Source organism: Peromyscus californicus, unplaced genomic scaffold (genome assembly GCF_007827085.1).
Source record: "Peromyscus californicus insignis strain IS unplaced genomic scaffold, ASM782708v3 Scaffold_24__1_contigs__length_46423439, whole genome shotgun sequence".
Taxonomy (NCBI): Eukaryota; Metazoa; Chordata; class Mammalia; order Rodentia; family Cricetidae; genus Peromyscus; species Peromyscus californicus.
Genome location: NW_026294535.1, coordinates 42,111,197 through 42,123,819, shown reverse-complemented (window position 1 = coordinate 42,123,819; position 12,623 = coordinate 42,111,197). Strand labels below are relative to the sequence as shown.

General features: G+C 40.9%; 1 long non-coding RNA gene across 1 annotated transcript; it reads left to right on the top strand.

The window, feature by feature from the left end:
* Nucleotides 1-1,237: 1,237 nt before the first annotated feature.
* Nucleotides 1,238-5,918, top strand: LOC128120025 (uncharacterized). The gene is made up of 3 exons (XR_008221755.1): nt 1,238-2,709; nt 3,060-3,201; nt 4,626-5,918. It is a non-coding gene; the product is annotated as an uncharacterized LOC128120025 (long non-coding RNA).
* The last annotated feature ends 6,705 nt before the right edge of the window (nt 5,919-12,623 follow it).

Genomic DNA, 12,623 nt, shown 5'->3' with positions numbered 1-12,623 from the left:
TTATCCCAAAGCGAGATTTCAATTGTGCTGATGATACCATAATGCACCCACTCTCCCCCAAGTGGGAGAGTGGAACAGGAAAGCCCCGTTCTTAGGGCAATTACCCACTACATCCCAGATGGAGCCCTGACGGCAATGTCAGCATGGTCATGTACGATAAACTCATGATCAGCCGCAGCCACATGATCCCGAAGGCTAAAGACAAATATTCACTAAGAAAGGAAACTTCTGAAGAAAAGCAAAAAATAAAATAAATACCACTGTCAAAAGGACTCCTGTAAACTATCTCCAAATTGACCCCTTTTGGATCTGTAGGAGGGAAAATGATCTTTTTCTTTTATCTTTATTAGGTTCAGAAGCTGGGGCGGCAGTGAGGAGACAGATTAAGCCGAGATCACATACAAACTTACTTCATATTATTTTTTAGGTGACCCCAAGGAAGAGAGAAGCCTGCATGTTTTGGTAGTAGACTTGATGAAGAGTGAAGAATCAGGGAAACATTTGCTGGGACGATGTGCAATAAAAACAGAAACACTACGCAAAGCTGGGTGGGGACTGCCAAGGCCTCAGCTCAGGCTTCTCGGCCGCCAGCCCATCCTTCCTCGGGATAGAGACGCGGCTCTCAGCGGCTGGTGAGACCAGCGTTAGAGACAATTCTTTATTTACTCACTGTGCCATGGTGCCGTAGATTAGCATCGTGTGCTCCCACCAGTCGAACTCAAGTTTTCTTTCTTAAAAAGAAAACATTAACAGAATTAATACTTTTAAACTATTGGTTAAAAAGAAGGAAAAATTAATTTTTTTTTCTTAAAACGAAGAAATCAACAGTGGTTTTTTTTTTGGGGGGGGAAGACTCAAAAATATACCTTCAAATATGAGTTGGGGTGGTGTGCAAACAACCCAAAACACACAGATTATTTATTTTTTTAATTTTTGTTTTTTGAGACAGGGTTTCTCTGTGTGGTTTTTGGTGCCTGTTGGCCTCGAACTCACAGAGAGGCACACTGCCTCTGCCTCCCGAGTGCTGGGATTTAAGACGTGCGCCACCGCCGCTGCTGCCACCGCTAGGCCAAATGTACAGAATTTTAAAGGGACAGTGAAATGTCATCTCTCACTTGGTTCATTTTATAATGATAAGACTCTTAAGAGAATTGCATAGGAGGGGGGGCCTGTGCATTGGTGCGCATGCGCCTCCCCTCCCGCCCGTGCAAGCGCATCCGGGAAGCTGGCCCTGCTCACAGACGGTGGAGCTGTCTCCAGGTTGGTCTGACATTCCTGACTCTCCTTTTCCCTCTGCTGCTAGCTCCTTCCCTGATGGCCTTCCTCTGTTCCCCCGGAGGGAGGAGGCTTATTTATGTTGCAGATTCAAGACTTCGCTGTCCAGGACGAACCCATGCTCCGTGTTTACAGAACGAGCAAGCCGGAGCGCCGCGTCCCTTTGAATTGGAGACGATGTTCACAGGCTTTTCTCTTTTTCCCCCCTTTGAGAACAATTTCTCTTCTTAGAAACTCGAGGCTTTCCTTTTTCTCCCTTCAGACTTTAAAAACTCCTTTACTCTAAGGAGAATAAAATTGTTTGACCAAACTTACTTCCCTAGCAATTTCAGAGGCGTCGGGCGGTGAACACCGACAGCGCCTTTCTTCCCCTCTTCAATTGCCCCCAGGGAAATGGCACAGGTGAGCAGCTGGCCTGTGGTGGGACACACAGCCGGGTTGCCTGGTGTGGTGATTAGTGCCCTCTGTTGGGTAAAATTGGGTTTGCTCTAATCGGCTAGATCATCTTGCCCTCTAGTGGTCAGAAAAAAAACACTGGAAACGCCGAAGGATCAGGGCCAGTATTTCTTCCATGTTTGTGAAATACAAAAAATTCCAACCGAAACCATGGCGTGACAGCAACTCTAACTTAAGATGCAACTTACAGTGATTGCGTCTCCACGTTCATTTGTGGACAGGCCAATAGGATCGTGAGCGTTAAACTGATCTGCTGTCTGGCAAGAAATAACACAGTTCAACTTAGGTGCGTGTTTTATGGGTGGAGGATGGATCCCATGGCCGTTTGCAAACTAAGCCTGTGCTTTGCCGCAGAGCTGTGTGTCCCGGGACAGCATCCCGTTTTGTTGAATAAAAAAAAAAAAAGACCATTTAAAAATTTTTTCTTAAGTGATCCATGAAAAGATAGAACTGTACCTATCCATGGAATGTCAGCTTACGTTGCAATATGCGTGCACATCATGTAAGACAAAAACCAGCCACCTTTATTTCCTCAAACAGTTCTAATTTCTTCTTTCGTGTCCCTGGTGAAAGTTAATATTAAATTCTTACTGTGTACTACGAACTATATTTCTTTCACCCTTTATCCATCGTGTGGCCGCCAGTCCACGATGAAATCTTGGTGTCGGGATCACACTGAAGAAGTAGGCGGCGTGGTGAAGTTCAGGAGCGCCGTGTCAGGGTAAGCGGCCGTGAAACCAGAAAGCCGGAATCGGGAGCTTCAGTTGACAGGTTCTGATGCTCAGGTGGCGCCGGTTATCCCGAGATGACAGGCTTGAAGTGAGAAGCTTCTGTGCTTTTCATCTGCTGCTAAGTGCCTGGGAGGAGGCTTCTAACTTCGCCCGCGAGGTAAGAACCACCTCTCCGCTCACCTGCGGAATGTCGACCTACCTCTTTGACCTCGTCTGCTGGACTCTCATCGCCAGGATTCAGTTCATTGTGAGTTCCAGTTCATCCTTTTTATTCATTTATTTTACTTTTTCCGTCTTCTTCTAGAGTTTCATGGTCGCATCCTGATAGTTTTCTTCATTGTGGTGGGTTTTATACCTCTGATTATCTTTTTTATTCCCAAGTGAATATGTTTAGAGATGGAGAGAGGCGGGTGCAGGTAACCCTCCACTTTCCTGAAATAGATGTCCCAACGAAAAGAAAGGCCATTGAGAGTAGACAGTGACGCTGTGGCTCAACAAATATGTATTTTAATTCCTCCTATCATTGAATTAAGCACCTTATCGTTATTGAAATCTAATGACGGGATATTAAAGTCCTCTCTGCTGTCACCTTGCCAGGAGTCATTGCCTGGCATAATTCATGCCATGTCATAATTCTGATTCCCGATCGTGCTTGGCCGTCCTCACTGAGCAATTCTTGGAGGAGCAATCCACACTTCTGAAAAATTCTGCTGTGCTGGAAACCGCTTCTAATACAGAGGTATATTATTTTTCTCAGCTTTATCCTCAAATTCACATTTATCCATTAAATTAAAATTAAAATTATGCACAGCTAAGTGATTCTACAGACACTTGAAATTTGACATAAACTAGTTTTCAAATATGTGCATGAGAACATTATCTCTGGGGACAGGATTCACCAGTGTTTTTTTTTTTTTCCCTAACATTCTCAATTTATAAACGTTCAGTAAAAGCTAAATGCTGTTGGTCTTAATGTAGCACAGAGAAACCTTACTTCCTTTAACTGCTCACGGTGCTATACATATCTGACAATAACTACAATCCATTTTTCTCTTGGTCACTTACCAAATGAAAGATCCAGAGTTATCACAGGACAAGGTTCTATGGCTATCTGAATAGGGTTTAGGTTTTTTTGTTTGTTTGTTTTTGTTTACTTGTTTTTTTTTTATTTTTTCAAGACAGGGTTTCTCTGTGTAGCCCTGGCTATCCTGGATCTATCTCACTCTGTAGCCCAGGCTGGCCTCAAACTCACAGAGCTCTGCCTGGCTCTGCCTCCCCAGTGCTGGGATTAAAGGTGAGCGCCACCGCCCAGCACAGGTTTAGGTTTTTAATATCTGAATCTTTAGTCATGATGAAACTACCATACCCATAAACACAGTAGTCCATTATCAAAACAAAATAGTGAATCCATCACAATAGAGAACTTCAACGATGGGATTAAGACACTTGTTATTGTTCTGAAGTGGGATGAACAAGATAATACAAGAGGTGTTCTCTGTCATCGATTGGACTTCCTCCGTAATTAAGACTGGAGTAGGGTTTTTCATGTCACAGGCAAGAATCTATGGGGAGCAAAATTTCTCAGATAGTGTTTAGAAAGCATACAGCTTGGTATAATACTGCCATGATTTGGGGGGACAGGAAATTAGGACTCGCCAGAAATTTGATGTTTCTATTTCTACAGCATTTAATTTTCCAATTTCCTTAAATGATGAATACTAACATTGCCCCAAAACTTAAACATTGGTTAGACCTAAATTCACATTAAAGATCACTGTTCATTGTTTCAGAATTAAGATTTTTTGTTTTGGTATGTATACTTTTAGGATGGAAAACATTTTTTGACCTGATTGCTTATCATTATAGTTTGAAGGTCATTTCATGAGAGTAAATGTAGCAGCAGTTTATTTTAAATTCCCTTATAATATCCACTATCTGTATGTATTATAGTTCATAATGCATAAATGTATCCATTCTTTCCTGTTTTTCTTCCTTAAACTGCAGTGTAGTACTAGCCCCGTGAATACATATATGTAATAGTTATATATAATATACCTTTCATATATAGTAATTTATATATGGGATAGTTGGCTCTGCCTCTGTCTCCGGATAAATTCATACTCCTAACCACAGTAAATTAGAATCTTTTCTTTTTCACCACAGGCTAAAGCGGGGAATCAAAGGCCATTTCAGTTTCGCTAATCAGTTGGATAAATGGTGGCCGAGGTCCTCCCCTTATAACACTTCCTCCATTTTTGAGATGCCCTGTTGTGAGAGACCACCCTGTCTGTCCAGCGGCAATATCAGGGTCAGCGCGAGTCTTCCTGAATCCAAGCCATGCGATCCTGTGAGTGTTGTTAAAAGAATTCAGAGTGCTGAAACTGCGTTTGCTTGATTGCTGGACGCTGCACAGAGATGGACTCAATCCATCTCGATAAAGAGCAACTGTGTCCTCAGACCCTACGGAGGTTCTGGAAACATGGATGCCCATTATAGTAAATTCCCAGTTATGGGTTATCAGGGTGAAAGAGCAAAACATTGCAGAGAAATATCAGTGGATTCAGAGCTAGTTAAAAAAAAAAAAAAGGAAGAAAAACCTCATTTTGACCATTAACATGTACAGATTTTTAACATTTCCCCTGAGTAATGCTAACTATCCATTATTTAAAGTAAAAAACTAAAAGGAAAGAAATAACATGACACTAAGTAATATAAAAATAGATTTTTTTTTTTTTATAACATTCTGGTTTGAAATGTAGTTCTTGTTGAACAAAGGCTATTTTCAGAAGAGCACAGACAGGCAGAAGGGCAAACACAGACAAGGCCCCTGGTTGTCGTTTGCGTCTCCGCTCGGGATGGACAGTGTGACTGAAAGCAGTGTGGAGAGGAGAGGGTTGACTTGGATTACAGGTTACGGTTGTCTCGGAGGGAACCAAAGCAGCGACTCAAAGCAGGAACCAGAGGCAGGAACGGAAGCGGAGACCATGTAGGGATGCGCCCTTTGGGCTTCCTTCCTCCGGCTTGCTCAGTTAGTTACCTTTCTTATACAGCTCAGGCCCACCCGCTCAGGGATGGCAGCACCCACAGTGAGCTGGGTGCTCCTGCGTCAGTGAGCAATCAAGAAAATGCCCATCCGGCCAACGTGAGGGAAGCCATTCCCGACCCGAGCGTATGTCTGGGTTTGTGTCAAATTGGCAAAAACTCATCAGCACAAACTTCCAGCTGATTATTGTAATAACCATGCAGTTTAGAAATCATCCGGTTCATTTACCTTCGGATTTTTTTTTCTTCCACAACACAACACTCAAAATGAAGCCAGTGAAAGTTAGTATGTAGTAGTTTTTAAACTTTAAAAATATGTAGAGAATAATTGTAAATTACTGTATTTAAAAATGTACCTTACATTTATTTTAACATGTAAACCCACAATATGTACAGAAGACTGTAGTTATTATATTTAAAATGTGGTGACTAACTTTTTTTTAAAATTTTTTTTATTTTTATTTTGCAATACAATTCAGTGCTACATATCAGCCACGGATTCCCTTGTTCTCCCCCCTCCCGCCCCCCTCCCGTTCCCCCCATTCCCACCTCCTCCGGGGCAAAGCCTCCTCCGCGGACTGAGATCAACCTGGTAGACTCAGTCCAGCCAGGTAGGTCCAGTCCCCTCCTCCCAGGCCGAGCCAAGCGACCCGGCATAGGCCCCAGGTTTCAAACAGCCAACTCATGCAATGAGTACAAGATCTGGTCCCACTGCCTGGATGTCTCCCAAACAGATCAAGCCAATCAACTGTCTCACCCATTCAGAAGGCCTGATCCAGTTGGTGACCCCTCAGCCATTGGTTCATATTCATGTGTTTCCATTCGTTTGGCTATTTGTCCCTGTGCTTTATCCGACTAACTTTTAATGTGTTTAGGGACTAAGCAGTCTGGGAATAAACCCGCTTAGCTTTGGTGAGGAATGGACCGCCATGCTGCGATGGGCCGGTAGAGGGCGCAGTGTAATGGTCACACACTCCAGGGCCCCAGGACCAATCTGTTCTTTCAGAGTCTTCTCAGGCATCCTTCTTCCTTCCTCGGTGACATGAGGGTCTTCATGGTACGGAGGAGAAGATCCGCTTTTTTTTTTTTTTTTTTGGTTTTTCGAGACAGGGTTTCTTTGTGTAGCTTTGCGCCTTTCCTGGAACTCGCTTTGTAGCCCAGGCTGGCCTCGAACTCACAGAGATCCGCCTGGCTCTGCCTCCCGAATGCTGGGATTAAAGGCGTGCGCCACCACCGCCCGGCAAGATCCGCTTTTTATTTGTTTTGTTGATATTGAAATTCAAACTGAGGACCTCGCCTTTGCTTCTCTACTGGGCGGCAACACCAGCATTTCTAGGTTCTGTGACTTCAGAGTTGCATGCTAGTTAATGGGCCATTTCCTAACTCCCAGTGCTTTATAGAAGACGTGTAGGGTTCTCTGTAGGAACAGAATGTGTGTGTATGTGTGTATATGCAAAGGTGTGTGTGTGTGTGTGTGTGTGTGTGTGTGTGTGTGTGTGTGTGTGAGAGAGAGAGAGAGAGAGAGAGAGAGAGAGAGAGAGAGAGAGAGAGAGAGAGAGAGAGAGAGAGAGAGAGAGAGAGAGAGAACTATTTATTGGGTTGTCTTTGTCTTCCATGACAGGAGCCTGACCCAACAAGGTCCTTTGCCCTTTGAGCTCTGGAGAGGCAGAGAACCCAGTAGGTGCTCTGCCGGGAAGCCGGGTGCCTCAGTGGGTCCACTCAGATCCCGACAGCCTGGAGCCCTCCTGTAAGATGCTGATGTTGAGAAAGCCGAAGGTTTAGGAGGCTGACATCGGTGAGGGGAGATACATTCACCCAGGAGGGGATGAGGGCCGCACACGCGCACTTCTTTCTCCTTTGATCTCTGATGTCAGGTGCTTCCTTCTGGGAGGGGAGGGCGGGTCCTCACCCCACCCCCATAGTTACGCTCTCCAGAGACGTCCTCACAGGAATGCCCACTGTCTCCTAGATGATTCTAAACGCCATCAAGTAACAACAGTCGAGACCAAATACCAAAAATTCTTCCATTGTGACCGCTGCACTTCATAAATGACACCCCAGTACTTCTTTCTTTTAACTTTCTGCAAACATTTGGCATTTGATTGCTTACTCTGGAAACTTTGTATCCTTTGCCACAATCTCTTTTTTTTTTTTTTTTCTTTATGATTCCTTTGTGTTGCTTTCTGCGAATCTCAAGTTCTGAGGAATTTCATGTTATTGTTACTTTTAGTTCCTTATTTTATTTTTTTTATTTTTAAGATTTATATATATATATATATATATATATATATAGTGTTCTGCCTGCATGTACACCTGCACACCAGAAGAGGTCACCAGATCTCATCATAGATGGTTGTGAGCCACCATGTAGTTGCTGGGAATTGAACTCAGGACCTGTCCAACAGTTCTTAAGAGCAAGTCATAAGAAAGCAAAGGTTAGCTTTGTAGGACTACAGCCTACCTTTGGGCTTGCTGTGGTGGTCACTAAGACAAAAAAATCTCTTATTGAACTTCAAATATAAATGTTTAGAGATTTTTCTTTCCTCTCAGGGTGAGCAATACTCCCAAAGAAAGGCCTCAAACTTTGTATTGTAAAGAAGACTCTAGCTTCCTAAAGAGGACATGGGGTAGCTGAGTACCATGAGTCCAGGAGAAATGTTGACAACATCTTCATGCATTTATTTACTTGTTGTTAAAACAAAGGTTATACACTTGCCATTTTCCATACCCTGGAATCCCTGAGGCCTTCTGGCTCAGTTTCTCCTCAGAACAACTTTCTGTTTTATAAATATGAAAAAGGAATGTGTGAAAGATATTCTCTTATTTCCTTTTTTCTCTCTTTCTCTTTCTCCCTCCTTTCCTCTCTCATTTCAAGGTCATGATGGATGGCAGCCATATCCCAGGGCAGACTGTTTAATCAGCAGAGGTGGAAAAGGGAAGCTTGGGTCTATGTATTCCTGTCCATATTTCTGCTGACCCTTAACAGCTATTGTTATGAAGGGACCTATTACAGTTTCACACACACACACACACACACACACACACACACACACACACACACCCATCTTAAGTTCTTCTCCACAGATAATAGAAGCTCACTGATGAAGTTTTGAGACCAGTGCTGTTAGGTATTCTAGCCATTCCCTCATTACCAGATTCTAAAAACTGAACCCGAACCAAAATTTGCCTTACCTACAAACAAAAGCAAAGCAGATATTACCAGTTGACTTAAGGAAATCTCAGCTCTTAATATTTCCTTATTACTTTTCTTGAGAAGTAGATGTGGATTAACACAGATTTTTTGACAGGATGAGCTTCTACTAACTATGTATTTGAAATTTGAGATAAAATACATAATCTCTAGTGTTCACCATAGGATAATCAACTGCATCCTTCCTCTTCTGAGAAGAGGTTTTAGTTTATGTGGTGCTTTGAGTGAGAATGCCCCCTCCCCAAGCCTGTATGTTTGAATGCTTGGTCCCCAGTTAGTGCAACTGTTTGGGAAGGATTAGGTGTGGCCTTGTTGGATAGATGTGTCACTTGGGGTGGGCTTGGAGGCTTTAAATGCCCATACCAGACCTAGTGTGTATGTGTGTCTCTCTCTGCCTGCAACTTGTGAAACAGATGTGAGCTCTCAGGTACTGCTCTAGCATCATGCTGGCCTGCCTGCTACCATGCTCCCAGCCATGATATTCATGGACTCACCCTCTGAAAGCGTAAACAAGCTCCCCATTACACAGCCTCCTTTGTAAACTTTTTTTGATCATGGTGTCTTCTCACAATAATGGGACAGTGACTAAGACAGCTGGTTTCTTAGAGAGAGAGAGACTCCCTATGCAACAGTATCTTGAATAATTTTGATTTTATTGATGGGAATTTATAGGTTATATTTATTAATCATATCAATACATTTCACCAAGGTTAAGCATGTTAACTAGCACACTTTGGATAGTAGAGATGATAACAAAATTGCATTAGTTGTGTCTTGAGTAGGCACTCCTTTTTCATTCTGCCTGTGTACTACCCCATTGAACTTTCCTTGTTATTCTAGCTGATTATCATTGGGTTGACACCTTGTATTAGCTACTTGGGTTGTCGACTAAGTAGCATGCACCTCACCTCTCAGTCTCTTCAGGTTTTAAAAATAAAGTACATTAATACTGTGACACTCAACTTCTGTGGAAACTACACCAAGTAAGAACTGGCCTAAACGCTTCATTCGGCACTCACTGGCTTGATTGCATTGGTCTAATGTTGTTGATTGTTTTTTGCTCTTTACTCTTTGGAGGCTTACCACCCAGCTCCCAAATAAATACACAGAGGCTTTTTCTTATTTATAAATGCCTGGCCTCAGCTTGTCTTATTTCTTGCCAGCTTTCCTTAACTTAAATTATCCCATCTACCTTTTGCTTCTGGGCTTTTCCCTTTTCTCACTTTGGTATATCTTACTTTTCTCTTACTCAGAGGCTGGCTGTGTGGCTGGGCCTGAGCATCCTTTCTCTCCTTGTTCTCTTTCTTCTCCTCCTCCTCATTTTTTCCTTCTGTTTATTCTCTCTGCCTGCCAGCAAGGCCTATCCTTTCCCCTGCCTTGCTATAGGCCGTTCAGCCCTTTATGCTTTAGACAGGCAAAGTAACACAGCTTCACAGAGTCAAACAAATGCACCATAAAAGAATGCCACACATCTTTGCTTCATTAAAAAAAAAAATCCCACAGCATAAGCAAATGTAACACATCTTAAAATAATATTCTACAACAGTCTAACTTTTCTATGCTTTCTCTATCCTTCTAACAAACCATCCATTTTCTGTTGACAAAAAAAAATATCCCCCAAAAAACTGCTGACATCTATGTTCTGTGCTGTGTGTTGGCTCATTTTCCTTGTCCTAGATTTGTGCTCATTAAAAACTGTGCTGCCTCATATAGTAATGGGTAACAGGAGGGGCAGACAAGCTTAAATTATTTAAATCCTGTCTCTTAACACCATGGAACTTACTTTCTAAAAGATGAAGACTTTTTTTTTTAAATCATCTAGCTCATTTAGGCAATCTTGGAAAAATACAATTCTTACTGTTTTTTTTAAATAAAATCATAAAACAAAACCAACCAAACAACAAACAAACAAAAAAACCAACTGTGGAATTAATAGCTCTCAACATCATCCATCTCTTTATGTAGAAAAAAATGCTCTATAAACAAAAGCAATAAGTTAGAGAAATACAAGAAGCTAATTAGTTTGATGGACACAATTTTAGATTTCCCTGTGATTTAATAGGTGGTTTAGCAGGATCAACAAATTGAATTACAAATAAAATAATAGGAGATTACAGTAAGTCCTTCAATTGTTCTCTAAATAATTAATGGGGACGCTTACAAAATGGTTATTATTGTGATATTTAAGCAGTTGATTAGCAGATTATTTACTAAGTCACAGTGAAAGAATTTTTAAAAGGCAAAGTAGACAGAGGGATAGAGAAATGACTGGGAGATGCTATCACTGTACATGGGAAAGTGATCAGTCAGTTTCTGGGGACAGCATATTAACTATTTGTTAGATTTGTTCCTGGTGAGAGAACCAAGAATGCAGCTCCTCCGCGAGAACTTCAGCTTGCCTTAACCATGGAAAATGGATATTCTCTGTTCTGGTTTCCTTTAGAGACACCTTTGTGCAAGAGTTGACTCTCTAAGTTGGGTTTCAAAATCTCATGTCTTCTTGTGGCTAGCCATAACACCTAGGATTGCTTCTGGCTGCTTTTGCCTCAATTTGGGTCATACTGGTTTTAAAAAATTGCTATCTCCTTCCTCTCATTATAATCAAGTTGCAAAATACAAACCACATTGTAAGCTCAATTTTCAGTGGGCCACATTTTACAATCACCCTGGGATATTCTTGAGAAAATTACAAATACTAGAAAATGAAGTCACATTTTCACAGTTGATGTTTTTACTGAGTTCAAACTATGTAATCACTATCACATTTAGAAATAACCTTCTTCAGAAACTTTGACTTTGAAACACATGTCTCTTTGAGAAGAGGATAAGTATAAATATATCAAAATGTTGACTGTTTCACAGAAATGATTTTGAGTCAACATAGTACTTTTTCATTTTTTCTCCCAAATGAGGAAAATGAAAGAGAATGTACAACCTACTCACCAGATAGTCTGACTTCACAGATAATCAATTACTAATCTGTTGCATCATTGAGTTGAAAAAAATCTAGTGGAATAAATTATTTTGATTCAATAATTTATGGAATGAAACACAGAAAGCTCATACTCAGAACTCCAAGTATATTGCTTGTCCCACCCTGCTTTAGGCTTTGACAATCAACAAATGGCAATAATTCTAAATTATGAAAATGACTCTCCCTTTTTATATCAATATGATGTAGATCAGAGCTCTACTGAAGCAAACCAAATTTATCCAGTTTTTACTCCATATAATAGTTTTCTTTCTAGGAATGTTATTCTATTACATTTCATTATGTAAATTTAATAAGATCACATTCTGCAACATGTAGACAAAATTTCAACTTATCAATTATGGTTTATTAAGACAATGTTTGTATATTTTAAAGTAATTCTATGAAGCAGGTACTATTACTTTAATGTTTTAAAATTCTACATTTAGTCAAGATTTACAAATTACGAACTACATTAAACAGATTTGGTGGGAGGAAATTTATTTGCGGCATTTTTATATGGGTAAAAGTATTGAATGGTGTCTGTATTCTCCCTTATATTTTACAAAAAGTTGAATTTCACAAATAATAATTAGATTTGTTGAGATTACACAATTAAAACATGATAGGTTCCAGAAAGAATTCAAAGTCATCTGATTATGTGGTAGTGGCTGTTTTTTCAGAGTTATCTGAGATCCATGAAATACAGATCCTGTGAAACTACAGTCCATGTTTATGGTGACAGTGACATGAAAATAGATGTGACTTAGATTGTGCTTGAAGCCCTAAGCTGATAGGTAAGTATTTTGTAAATAAAACTGTTTTAGGAAGCACAGAATATTTCTTGTTAGTACTATTCATCCAATTATAGCATTAGCAAAAGTGACACTGGAACAGTTAACTCAAGGATTTGGAAAAGGGATTTTTATCATCCTCA